Source organism: Phalacrocorax aristotelis, chromosome 4 (genome assembly GCF_949628215.1).
Source record: "Phalacrocorax aristotelis chromosome 4, bGulAri2.1, whole genome shotgun sequence".
Classification (NCBI taxonomy): domain Eukaryota; kingdom Metazoa; phylum Chordata; class Aves; order Suliformes; family Phalacrocoracidae; genus Phalacrocorax; species Phalacrocorax aristotelis.
Genome location: NC_134279.1, coordinates 35,346,692 through 35,361,348, shown reverse-complemented (window position 1 = coordinate 35,361,348; position 14,657 = coordinate 35,346,692).

Genomic DNA, 14,657 nt, shown 5'->3' with positions numbered 1-14,657 from the left:
CCCTCTAGCACTTTACATACACATTTCTGAGTTTATTGTGGATATATGACACTGCTCCTCACAGGCATGGGCAAATTCTTTATGTGAAGTACTGCTAGTAATGATAACATTTGTTGGTTTTCTGTTCTTTTGTGTCTTCAAAGCACTGAAAAAATTGACTATTTCAAATGTCACAAAACCATCCATTTGCTCTGAGCCCAAGCTCTCAAGACACTGCAGTGCAGGTACAACAGTAATCCATAGCAAAGAAATGTCAGACCTGACATAATCTCCACTTTAGCACATATGTATGTATATGCAACCCTGTAAATAAGATGCGTGAGTCATCCAGCTGAGGTCACAGACAGTGGACACTATAATTGAGGGGTTTTTTTTAATATGCAATGTGTAATGAGAGATTTCAATGAGAATAACCCTTAGTTTGGATTAAGGGACCAGAAGGAAACAACCCAAGCAAAAGTCTAGTGGGAGGATGTCATGTACAATTTTGTCTGTATTAGCCCGTTCTGAGCTAGAGACAAAATGGCTGTCAGGCTTTCTTGCCAACTTTGACGTTAACAGGAGGCAGGCAAGCCAAGGGATTGCATGCCAGCTTCAAACTCAGAAAGCCTGCGCCCTGCAAGCTGCTGGCTGAGTGACATGAGGCATACTTCACTTCTCCTTGCTTCTCTCTCCTTTCCCACACATTGCTACTTTTGTAGATAGTGAACTCATCTGGAGCGAAGCTGTTTTCTTATTCCGTCTATGCATGGCAGAGCCCTGAGCTCAGCTGGCCCTCTAGGCACCAGGTTAATATATATAATAATAGTGTGGTACAAAAAAACAAAGGCATAACAGTTTCATGATGGAACGCATCTCAGATGAGTTAATGTGTGCAAAGCACTTTGAAGTTGAAAACTTCTGCAGCATGTAAAAGCTGAGCATTACTTTCATATGGATTTGTTGATCCTGAGGACTTGCGAAGCCACTCAAAACATGCCTCTACTCAATGAAGGGCAGAGTGTGAATCCCTACTACACACTCCGATCTCCAAATCGAATAGTATGTCCAAGAAATTCCTATTTGAGGATGTCAGTAATCAAACCCATGCCATTATAAGCAAATATTCTTACTTTTAGCACCTCTCTGTATTAAAAACGAGCATCCCTGGGAAAAATGCAAATAGGCTTTTCACAGTCCTGCTGATTTTGGCATTATCTATTCTCCATTGCTTTGAGTCACTCTCACTTTCTGGTTCTCCTACGTTAAGTTGCCATGGAAAATACAAAAATTCAATGAAAAAGTGTTACAACCTGCCAACAGGTTGACATGAATCTTATCCATTTTGGCTCCTGGATCTGAGCTGACTTTCCAAGGTTCACTGAAGCCCAGCTGCTCCCCGGCCAGGAATAAAGAGCATTTTGTGAGTCCATACCCAGGCTTATTGGCCAGGTCCTTTCCAGGGCCAGAGCTGAGACCCAGCCCAAATGCTCCCCAGACAGATTCCAGACCCAAACTGCTACTGAGGATCATGCTCGCTTTAGTTGCTTTCACACCTCACCACCCCTTTTGGATTATTATTTACTGTATTTCAGGAGCAGGGAGCACCTTAGTTCAGCATTAAGGGCCTGTCTCATGAAGTGCTGCCCAGTGGTGGTCCCAGCGCTCATCTTCTGACTGAGACCAGGTGCAGCAACAGAACAAAACATCCCCTAAAGAAAGCAGAAGGGTTACAGGAGAACAAGGGGTTACGCAGAGCAGCTTTGTGCCTAATTTTGGTGGTTCTACATAATTTCAACTCTTCTGCACTCTTTTGTGTGTATATTACCATAGAGACCCACACCAACATGCACGCTTACACGTGCATCTATCCAAAAGCAGAAAAGCTGTAATTAAATACGCCTCACGGACACCCACTGTCCCCACGGGCCGTGTACCCTCCCACGGCCACAGACATCTTTCCAAAGACAGTGCCACTAGGTGGAGCTGAGCAACAAAATTCCTGCCAGGCCATGTGCACAGCTTCAGCATCAGCTGCATTGCCTAAGTCACAGGTTTAAACATGTTTCTTGCTTACCGGGCACTAATGCTGTTTCCCTGGCCAGTTGATACAGGGACAAGCTGCAGCGAATTGTCATTAAGAGATTGCAAAACTGTACTCCCCTACCAGCTGATTCACCCTTAGTGATGATGTCAGTCCAGGTAGATCTGGAAGCCAGAAATGAGTTTGGGAAACAAAAGGAGGGCCTTCTGCATGCCCCACAGTCTATGGGGTGGAAAAGCCTCCTCTGTAATAGCTTCTTTTGGTTATCTAGGGAACAGGGGGACTGGCAGCTCTTGGCCCTTAAGTGAAACACTTCTGGTTATTGACAGCCTCCTGAGAGCCTGGGAGACAGGCGGGAAGCGTCTCTGCTTCCCCATGGTTGCCTCTCCAGCCTTTCAAATGATCCAATGACAGCCAACTGGACACAAAACTGCTTGTCTTCCTTGGTGAGGGGTACTGCAATAGAGAGAGAGAAATACACGGAAAAGTGGTAGTAAAATAAAACCCCAGCCTCATGATCTGGACAGAGCAGAAATTTTAGGGAAACAATCAAAATGCAGGCACATCTGGTAGCAAAACAACTGTCACTCTCATCTTGCACAGGTAGTGGTGCTGAGAGGCTGAAAACTGGCACTGTGGAAACACGCAGTCCTTGGACGCCCCACCTGAGAGAAGTGACACTGCCAAGTCTTATTTACACAGAGAGTTGGCAGTGATCTGTCTCCATCTCTTCGGAGGCAGGCAGCTAAGTATGCTCCGCTCCCCACAGCGGAAGAAATTATGTCACCATAAAGGTGGTTAAAACCATCCCCTTTATTTTGTAAACTAGTTTACCTATAAACGCTTCCATATCTAAACAAGTATGGTGGCAGGAAATCTGCTTATAACTTCTTAAAGATGTTATAAGCAGAGGAGCTAAACAAATGTGGAAATGAAAGTGGGGAAAGGTAAAACCAAAAGATATTAGCAAATCAGGTAATGGCAACATCTAAAAATTTTTTAAGATGCAGATTGTCAGGCTGTATTTGAATTTTATCCGTTGACAAATATCATGGACTGCAGCGAGCTGGGAGCAGAATGCAAATACAAGCACAGCTTGTAACATGTAACATTATTTAGGCTATGTGTTGAAACGGGAATGGGGATTAGCTAAACTTGCGCTGCAGTCGGTCCAATAGAAACTTCAGCGAGACTAGTGTGAAAACAGAATCAGATCTTAAACTCTGCAAAGCACTTATACAAATTACACATTCATGTGAGAAAAAATGATCATTAATAAATCATTGGATTAATCTACAAACACACTGTTTCTGTCCAAGCCTAAACATATTATCCAAAATAAGCCTATTTTTGTATTTACCTAACGAAGTGGATGCATCTACAGAGATACAGTGTATCATCTCCCACTTTCTTTATTCCACCTGTGTCATATTGTGGTAACCCCAGTTTTAGATTATTATAAAATGAATGATTTCTGCATCCCAGCTCTTCAAGGGGCAAAAGTCTGCAGGCAACCACCATTAAGATGTTTTAACAGTACATTATGCAAAGCAGGCCGTACAGTACTAGGTTTCTATAATAGTAGCCAAGCGGCTAACCTGTCAGAGGACCACTTTTTGTCAAGCCAACAGTACTAAGATGCTTTTCAGTCAAGGTGTGTTAAAGCCTGCAGAAAAGGGTGTGGTACACTCACTAAAGTGTGTCGGTGGCCAAGATGTTCCCAGGAACGTGGGATGAGTCACCAAGGTCACATTGCTTAGCTGCCTGTGACAGGTGACATTTGGTACCCTCATTATTACTAAACAAAAGTACGAGAGAGCCTTGCTACATGCAGGCACTGAAGTGCGATGTGACCATCCGATGCCTTACAGAAAGCTGCAGGGAGCACACAGGACTGAAGCTGTAGGATTATAGCCTGAGAAAAACTGGGCCCTCTGTACCTAGTGAACAATTTTGAGGAGATTGATAACTTTCAAGAGTCTGGCCACACAATACCCCGCTGTAGTGAACAGAAATAGCTTTTTAATGATTTCTAATCTAGCTTGATAATTAACTTTGTCTTCAGAAAGCAAATCGGTATCTACTGTAGTTGAAATTCAATGTTGGAAAGCTGGAAAATAAAACTTTTTTTTTCCACCCTATTGGGCTTTAAGCAAATTTAGATGGCATCCTTGGTGAAGGGTAATTCAGACTTTGACTTCAGCTATGCAACCTGACTTAGGAAAATGGAGGCCCTGATGTGGCACTGTCACGTTAAAGCCTCCTTGGCCATCCTTTAAAATGTGCAGAGGTGCTCCATTTCCCTGGCCCCGCATTGCACCGTTGCCAGCGCCACCAAGGAGGCTTGGCTCCAGACCTGCTGAGACTCGTCGGCCACCCAGTGTGCTCACACACCAGCCTCCGGTCAGGACTTCCAGCTCCCCCAGGGCACCCTTTGGAGAGGGAAAGCTCAGGCACCCTCATGCAAGCCCAACCCATCACATACACGGCACTGGGAGAGCCAGACATGGGTGGCACTGAGACCTGTGCGTCCTGGCTGGGCCGCCAGCAGCCCAGGTGACTCTGCAAGAGCATGCAGGTCGCAGGGCTAAGCGTGCTGAAGCCTGCCCTGAGCACAGACGTGGCCCAAGGGGGTTTGCGATCTTTGCCTCTGCTCTGTAAGAAACATGTGGTGGCCTTGTGCTTCTGGGGGTCCTCTCTGGCTCCTACACTCCACAATTTCACAGGGCTTAGAGCAGCCAGTACACTGAGCCTCACTGCCCAAAAGCTCGGTTCAGCCGTGGTGCGTATGAAGAAGATCCTCCCTCATCCTCACTGGCACTGACTCAGAGGAAGAGCCACGTGAGTGTCCTGTCCAGGGGAACCCCAGCTCCCAGTCCCTCAAGCCTGACGTTATCCCCTGCACATCCACGCTGCAGCGGTGACAATGAGCACTTTGAGCTGCTGCCGGCCTGCCTGCTTTCCAGCACGGTGGATCCTGCGCCTTTTGACATAAATCTGAGCTGAATATAGCCTCAGGCTTCAACTCACGTTAATCCTACTACAAGTTCTTACAGCGTGGTGCAGCCACAGAGCTTGGTGCAAGAAATGGAAGAAGAAGGGGAGAGAGAGAAAAAGGGAATGGGGTTGGGGGAGCACCTGGTCTAGCGACATGGCAGGGGGCAATCCGAGGATTTCTGACAGCTAGTTTCAGATCACCTTTCATTTATAAGGCAATCCTGCCTATAAGCTGCAACACCTTACCCTGACTTCGAATAAAAAAGCAAGCATAAATCTGCTTTGCTGTTCAGAGGTTTTGTCTTGCAGCCCAGGTGGGGAATGAAAGAGAGCTGGTGAGTTGCAGCATGCAGGGAGAGACGCAAGGGGAGCTGGTGTCTCTGTTTCCACCCAGAGACCCTCACTAACACAGCAGAGCTGAGTACAGGGCATGTCCCTTGCTACAGTAAACTGAACTAAAGGTACTTTTTTCACTGAAAGGCAGTGGTTTGTACTTGCAGAAGGAAAAGAGGCTCTTTCAGCAGGGGGAGGACTTCTAATGCCACCAAATCTCTGTCATGTGGCCATAGTTTGCAGCACCTTCTAGTTAGTTAGGGAATTGGACAAACCAGTCTTCCTTGCTAAAGGGCAGGCTGGATTTATCCACTGACTGTTGTGGGGAGAAGAGAGACTAATAAATCCCTTGTCCTCAGACAGGTTTACATGGGTCCAAACTGACACCTGGACTCAGGGCGGCATCCCTCAAGCGTCCATGTACTGATGGGGATAACTGGGGCACAGTGACCCTACAACCACTGCCTACACACAGCTCCCTGCCTCCCAGCACAGGCGGCTGGATAGGGAGCTGTAAAAGCAACCTCTGCCCCATGGCAGTTCCTTACGAAAACTGTGAGCCCAGCCAGGCACAGGGGTAGTTGCGTGGATGCTGCCAGGTCAGTGCTGTTGGATACCGGGGCTCAGCTGGGAAAAGTACTGCTCCCTGTCTGGGGGAGAGCAAAAGCTGGCTAAAAACTGCCAGCACATGAGAATGGTCACCTGGATGAAATGGGAAAGGGTTGTTTTGACTCTGCTGCTCAGCTTACAGGTGACGCTGTAAGAGGAGAGCTGAACAACCTGGAGACAGAATGACCCCTTGCGTTTTGAGCCTGCCAGAAACGACATTTTGTGTCTTGGGTTCTCTCTTCAGCTTCCAAACTCCAAAATCATTTTTTCAGCCAGCTTTAAAGGCAATTTTAACATCTAGCCAGGAAAGGCATGAGGTGAGGTGTCCTTTCTCTATGTGTATACGCCCATTGACACTGTTCAGCACAGGTTCAGCACTGAACGTGGTGGTGCTGTTTTTAACTCCCTTCGTCCTCTTCTTCTCTGCTTTGAAACAACAAGGACTGGTTCCTGCACTTACAAAGAAGTTGTGTGTCCTCTCAGGACAGATGAAAGACCGTTTTTAAGTCCAGCACCTGTTATTTGTTGTTTACTGTGAAAGCTTCAGCTTTGAGCTGAGATCAGTGCAGTTACTCTAAGTGTTGGAGAAAGTGTTCAATTATCACAAATCTTTCTGTCATTTGTTCATGTTAGTCTGCCATGCACTCAGGCTCCAAGCCGCAAGCTCCAGCAAAGCCTCCAGAGCTGGACTGCAAAGGGAGACATGAAACACACACAGAGTTATGCCAAACTGCTGAAATTAAAGCTGGTTAGAGTGGTGTGAAACACCCTGCAGGCAGCAGGATAGTGTCTTTTTCCTAGGACCCTTTCGCTGGGTAATGATGAAAGCACAACAACTGTCAGGGAAGCCTCTTGCTTGCCTTTGCATACAAGAACTGTATTTGCTTTGCCAAAATAAAGCTGGTGCCTCTAAACAGCAGCAGTGCTCATGCCTAGAAGTGGCTCGCCTTGCTTCTTCCAAGGTGTATGTTGCCGTCACATCCAAAGACCCTAAATCAAGTTCGGAGCAGGGCTGTGGTAGATGCTGCGGAGTGATACGCTGGTGAAGGAAGTCCCACACCCTGCCACAAACCATTTCCACCCTGATGTGCAACAGGCCAGGGGAGCCAACAGCTGGCTGTGGGGTAGGTCATGGCTAATGGGAATCCGATCAGCCTGGAAAGCATGTTCTGGGAACAATCCGATCCTTCAAAATCACTCAGTAATGAAACCAAACAAACGCTTGTACAAATAGAGCCAGTTCTCTTTGAAATCTATTCTAGCCAGCTCTCAGTGTCCCTCATGGGCTGATGCAGATCATCGTTGCCTTTGTGGCCTTGCTCTGCACGGCGAGGGTGGCACAGACCCCTCCAAGCGGTAGGGAGGCCTGGGGGGAGCAGGGCAGGCAGCACCACAGGGATGCCCCATCCCCTGCTGCAGAACATGTGCCCTGTTTGCTGGCACCTCCCGGAGGGCTCCAGGTGAGAGCCATGGCCCCTTATGCCCTCCGTAAGTCTGCCCCTGTCAAAAATTGGGTGGAGGTGGCCCAGCCCCACACAGCTGCAAGGCAGTTACAATGGGAACGCAAATGAAAGCCACCCATTTATGTAAACTACCTCAAAGTCCTGACTACAAAAGCAGATGCTTAGAATTGCAATACCAGTTTCAGGCAGGATCCACCAGAGCACAAGATGAATTATATACATATAGGATTTCAAAGGGGATTGCTAGGACAGGGTAAATTCTGCTCATGTCTTAATGGCCTGAAGAGATTAGCCTCTCCCTCCCCACCACCTTGTGTTATCTAGCTGGGCACGGAAACTGCAGCAATTTTTGTTTCACTTCAGGCCTTAAAGCACAGCTTTACTTCAGGAAGAGGGCAGGGAGGTGATGATGCGGTGCTGCATCCCGAGGAGCTCCCATGACCCTGCCAGGGGTGGCTTGTTTGCAGAGACAAACCCCAGGGCCACCCTCAAAGCAGGAACAGGCAAAGGAGCAGGAGAGGGAGCCTAGCTGAGTGCGCTTGGAGCAAGCAAGGAAGGACAAGAGGGAAGAAACTGCCTGAAATGAGTGTTTCTCTGGTGTTTCTCAAGCACCACTAGAAGAAAAAGAAAGAAAAAAGAGAAAACAACAGAGGAAAGAAAGAAGGAAGAAAGAAGTATGATATTAACTGGATGGAGAGTTTAAACCAAAAAGCCCAAGCGATGAATGAAGGGCATAGGAGATGCCCCTGTACCTTGCAGGTCCTTCCAGTATCTCCTTAAAACAATTTCTCTCAGTTCTATGAAATAAATGCCTACTGTCCCTTGATGGAAAGGCTGAGCATGGCCTCCCCCCAGCCTGTGCAGGGTTTCCCTGCAAGGCACACACTGCCCATTCCTGCATGGAGAAGCTGTGCCCTTCTGGAGCACCAGTAAATAATCCCACGCTGGCTCACCTTGGGGAAAGTATGTTTTTCCTGGGTTAATACAGATTTTTCCAAGTGATCAAGATAGGATAACTAGGAGCAAGAGAGCAGATTATACAGCAGGGCTCATAAATTTCCATGGAAGCCCAGGAATGCTGTATCACAGGTAAGCACGGCTGTCACCTCTGTTATTTTCCAAGACCAATTTCTGTAGGTAATTTTTAGTTTGCAATAAACAGCCTTGGAGTTGCTCTGGATTTATTCTTCATAGATCACATCCATTGACTGTCCTTTTATCAGGACAGCTGGTGTCTTATGACCCCAGGCCTATAGCCCCTGAGGGATGCCAGCTGCAGCCACAGCAAACACCCCATCAGGTTTCCCATGTCCTTCTTGCAGCACGGTGCGTCTGTATGGCCACATACAAAAGCTCACCCAAAACTGTGACGCCTCACAAAGTACCAGGAGACCTTTGGGTAGGGTAGACTTAGAGCCAATGTTAGCACTGCTTTAACCCCAGGCAGGTGCAGAAGAGGTGACCTGACTCAATCCACGTCCTACCTCTCTCTTTGCCAGGCAAAAAATGCTGCCATTTGGGTTCCCATGCCATTTATTTTATACCCTTTTATCCTAAAGCTCTGGCTGTGTTCTTTAATATAATAAACAAATCACAGGTCTTGTTTTACATATCTCTGCACATCAAATCTCTTTCCAGCACTTTGCCTTTATGCTTGTCTAAAAGTGCCTAGCAAACTGCTGCATTAAACAAAAACTAAGCCAAGCTTGGGGCTCCCATACCCAGAGCCCTGGGGATTTACAGAGCCTTCTTTGTGCAGCTTCTATTTCTGTCTGATTAAGCTATCTAATTCTCAAAGATTAAGCTATCTAAACTGACTTAGTACTGAAGCATTTAAAATGTAAATGCACTGAGCTTTAATCACAGCCTGCAGACTACCACTCTCTCTACATATGGGGGCTGTTTCCTCACAATTTCTTGATGTTACACCTGCATCTAGTGGCACTTTCACATCCCACAATTAAACAAAACATGCTGGGGTGAAGGACAAGCAGTGTAGGTGTGTGGACACGAGGCTGAGGGTGCAGCTAGAGCAGCTAACATGATCCTGCCTCCCCTCTCTGTCCTGCTGCACCCACAGCCCCGCACGCCCTGTGCTGGCACGCACACCGTTGGCTTTCCTGGTGGCTCAGCTTGCTGTTGGTCAGGCTGCACCGCTGCCAGCATGAAGTCAGGGAGCGGGTAGAAGGCAAACACACAGCTGCCCCAAATGGGGCCAATTTATGGTCCCACAGTAATGCACCTCAGAGAAGAGAGCGCTGCCAAATTCTCCTCACTATGATATTCAGAAGTCCCTTATTTTTTACATTTGAGAAAAATCCTTATAGAGGACTATTACCAGTCTGGTGCAGTAAGCCCAGGGAGGAGAAGACATACTACAGCTGTTCTGCGCCCCTGGCCCATAGGAGTTATGGGGCGGAAGAGCGGGGCAAGCCTGGCACAACCCTGCAAGCCCCAGCGCTCAGCAGCCTAGGGAATTCCCGAGCCACAGGCTGCATCTGCATCTGCATCTCTAACGGGCCTCCATAGACTGCTGTCCCATTAATTTGCCTAATTGCTTTTTGAACCAATGTATAGTTTTGGCACCTGAAGCATCCCGTGGCAATGAGTTCCACCAATTAATTACAGTTGTATGAAAAAAAAGACTTCCTGCTCTATGCCTTAAAAAAATATCTGCCTGATGATTTCATTCAACATCCTTCAGCTCTTGTCTTATGAGCAACTGCTGCCATTCCTCCTGCTATTCATCATGTTGTAGACTTCTGCTGTAGTCCAGAGTCCTCTCTTTTCCAGGCTGCTGTTGATTCAGTCTCATCTCATACAGATAGCATTGCACATCTCTCTGTAATCATTCCTGTCATACACCTATCTGCTTTTTCCTGTTCAAGCACAGCCTGAATTTCAGGAGTGCCGCACACCCACAACCCCGAGGCTGCTCAGTAGGAATTGAAGGCATTGGGAACTGCATCCTTTAAAAAATCAAATTTTCTGTGGGTTGTGCACCAAAAGTGACTGCAGTCTTCTCAGGAGGTGCCCTGGGGATGTTTGGTGCTAACCCTGCCTTTGGTGGAGGGGTGGTAGCACCGTGCCTGGCTCTCAGGGCTTCTGCAGGCATCAGCTCTGAAGTGCCACCCATGGCTGGCTCTGGCACTTGTTTATTGGCACCGCTGTCACTAAGCCCACAAACAATAGGTGGCTGCCACAACATTTGTATTTGAGATCAGGGGGACAATAGAAGTAATATGTTCATTGAGTAACTGTAAGTGTTACCTCAATTAAGCAATTATAGCTGCTTGCAATAGAAATATTGCAGATAGGAAAAGAAATGACCTCACACAGGATCAAATATGCAAAGCTAACTGTGGCTGTGGACTTCTCCCACAAGATAAACAAGTGGCTTAGCCCTGGAGAGGACTAGCAGGAAAGGGGAATCCCAGAGAGCTATTCCCGTGCCGGGTTTTTATTGCAGGGCTTTAGCAGGAACCATGCCTGGGAGCCCAGGGGATGGCCTCCCCCTGCCTGCCCGCAGCAGCTCTGCCAGCAGGGCGATGCTGCCGGACCCCCGCTTCCCCAGATCCCCTCACTCCAAGCCCTGCACACCACGGGGGGCAGCAGGATTGTGCCCACGCTGTGTCAGCAGTTGCTTTGAAACAGAGCTGGACGAAAACATAGGCAAAGGTTTTGAAAGGAGGAGGGGAATATTTACAAGGGCTGGGTGTGTATGGTGACTTTCTCTTGCCACTGAGAGGCAGAGGTGATTCCAGCTTTCCGTTCCCTCTGGGACAGCCACAAGGAGGAAAGACAAAATGTGGGGCAGAGGAAAAGCCATGCTTCAAAGCACTACGTCCACCTCCCCATATCCCTTGGCTCCCTCGGCTGTGGGATAACAACCCGCCAGCCACTTCTTCCAGCGCCGCAAAACCCGGGGGGCTGCAGCATGCCAGCTTGGAGATTATCTTTGCCATCTCTGGTGCTTTTCTAGCTCAGCGTATAATCTATCTTTATTTAAGTATTCTGTTTTCCTTAGACAACATTGCCATTCCCTTCAAAACATCACTCTGTTTATTGAAAACAAGCTGGGGGAAGCACAGGGTTGGTATTGCACCATGCCAAATGGCAGCTGCGCTGCGGCTGGGTGGCGCTTGACAGCACTGAGCTGTGGGTGACAACTCCTGTTTCCAGTAGGTGAAACAGGCAAGCGCCAGCAAGGATATGGCCATAGTAAACCACCACTTATGTGTTGGGGCAGAGATTTTTCCTCTGGTTACCAACATGGATTACAGCCTGAATCTTCCTTTTCATTAGCAAAAAGCATTTACAGACATTTCCACCCTTCCTTCTCTAAGGTTATTCTGCAAAAGATGAGCAAAACAATAAAATTGTTGGCTTAGCAGGAGCAAGACAGCTCTTCTTTTAAACAGAGGATTTTGATCGTGCCCTGTTATTTAATCTCTTTAGAATATTCACTAGACAAAGTAATTTTCCTGTCTCTGAGCAATGCTAAGCTGTCAGACTCCTTTTCTATGAGCAAAAGGCAGTGCAGCATCTTCTCCCCACACAAGTGCTTTTTTTTTGGAAAATGAAAAGGAAAGGAAAAAGAAAAAGCACCCCTACCCACCACTGGTCACTTAGAGGCATATGGCTTTCCAGAGATGGCAAGAAGAAGAAAACTGTGGCTGTTCATGTAAAACCCCAGCAGCCAGGAATCACTCCTAGCAGGATTGCCACCCCAGGAGGCTCGGCCCCACCTGGTAGCATAACATCAGGAGGCTCATCTGGCAACTAAAATAACCTACCCTGCAAATATCCTCCCATTTAGATTTAAATGGCTGATGGCTGAAATTCAGCCTCAAACAGGATGGGGAGGTGGGGTGGGGGTGGGAAATGAAGAATGGGGGCAGGGCAAAAAGAGATTACCCAGAGCCCTCCTTTGCAACCAGTACAGACACTGCCCGTGTTGTTTCTTTAATTGGGGAAACAATGTGGTCTTTCAGGGGTTGCAGGTGGCTCGGGGCATTGCAGAAAAGGGACATTATGGCTTTCCATGATAGTGCGGTTGAAAGGTTTGGAGCCCTATGTACAAAAAAGCCTTTGCTGAGGGTATTGCTGCTGCATCAAGTATCAATGAAAGCTGCATTTCTGCTGGTATGAATCTGATCGCTGCAGAAAATGAATGGGAAGCATTAAGAGTAGCAAAATAGTATTTCAAGCTGCAATGAACAGCATCCAATTCATCAGTGAATAGCAGGCCCGGGTCAGTGAAATAATAGCTCTGTTTGAAAGAAATATGGAAGAGCCTTGAGCAGTCTGCAGGAGCAGATGTGCAAAAGAAGTAACCAAAACTGCAGGCGCTTCTGAGGTCTAATGTAGAGTCAGTTTCGAGCAAAGCAGCCTGGCCAGGCGCAGGGTTTGCAGCTGCCCGCATGAACCATTTTTTGGGGCCTTTAGCAGTCCAATGGCTGCTGGTCCCTGAGCTGCTGGGGGTGCCACAGGGCTGGGCCAATCCCAGGACATGTCCCCCAACTTCTGTGCCGCTTTGGGCTGCACACTGGGCTTTTATCCAGAGATTTCTCTGCCTGACCTCTCCGTGGCAGATGCTGCCTTCAGGGGGCAGTGACACAGGAATAGCAAAGACAGCTGATAAGGGTTGATGGCTCTTTACTTAGAGGAAATCCTCTGGACTATTGCCCAGGGCAAATAAGACTGAGGCCTGAATTCCCAGAGGGGGCATTGATGCACCAGATCAAAGTCTACTCCCCAGCTGTCACCAAAGAGGCATCACCTCCAGCCATAACAGGAGGTTATAAAAACAAGGTCTCTCCCTGACACATCCCAGGCTGCCCAAAGAAACTGGCTCCAAAGAAGGGAAGGCAAGAGAGACATTGCTGCAAGTGCACTGTGGACTGTGGGCCTGAGCATCAGACTCCCAGGAACACTGTGGGATGGTGGCTCCAGCTCCAGGGAAGTGCCGGAGCCATGCGAGAGCTGGGGCAGGGGAACACGTGTTGCTTGGCTCTGGCTGTTTCTTGCATTAGCTCCCATAGGCAGGGGTGCTTCCACTATTACAGTCTTGCACAAGGGAACTTAAATCCAGAGCACCATGAGGCTTTTGAGTTATTAAAAGTTCTGGGGTATAGTCCTGAGTTTTTAAACCAATGGGAACTTGGGGTCCTGCTGCTGGCGATGTTATTTCTCTCACGTAAGCTTTCCAAAAAGCCTCGGTGCTGCTGGCACCTCCTCATAGGGAGCCCAACTCCAGGCAGGCACAGGCTATATCACCCCATGAGTTGCTTGCAGGGCACCGCGTGCTCTCATGACAGTGGGGCTGGGCTGCTAGCGCTGCTGGCCCAGATCATGCCAAGCCGGTGTCAGGAGCAGCCGGCAGCCCTGGGGAAAGCTCGCCTGGCATAGCAGAGGCCAAAGAGTTGAGCTGCATTAGTTGACGTTGCTTTGATAATTTATATCACATTTTATAGCTGTTGATGTTACAACTCCTTCAAGGTACTTCAACATGAAAGATGGCAAGGTCTCTGCCTTGGAGACCTTACAGTCTAGTACAGACAGGTAAACATAACAAGTAGAAACATTAAACCTTAGGTAGGGAGTGGGGACAGGTTGAGGGAGTATGTACAAAAATTATCTTTGGCACATCAAAGAGCTGGAAGAAGTCCACCAGAGGAACCTTTAGGCTATTTATGTATTTCAGGTAGCAAGATAAAATCACGAATAATGAGTTCCTGCAACCTCTTTGCAGCACCAGCGCTGAAGCAATGCTTACAGAGGCTCTTCTCGGCTAACGTATGTCCTTCAGATGGGGAATGCCAAATCCTCCCCAGATTTACATTGCTGACTTTTAATAGCAGCAACAAAAAAAGAAATAACAAGGTGCACAAGCGCAGCCAGCATCCTTCCAGGTTCTGGTTCCTCCCTGTGGCTACCTGATCACAATGTCTATCTGCCCAGCATCATCCTCAGCAACTCTTTCTTTTCTTCTTTCTTTTAACCACAGACTGCTGCTTCTGATCTCCCAAGCTACCTCTCCCCCTAAAAAAATCCCTATTTTGAAGTCAAAGTTCCCAATCCTTAACCCTGCTCTCTCTTGCTGTACCAAATTAATGCTGTCCTCAGTGAAACATTGCTGAGAGAAAAGTTGCACACTGAAGAGAGGAAGAGCTAGACCCAGCTTCAAGACAGCTCACTGTCAGCTTGCCTCCTGCAGCTGGAGAGCCAGT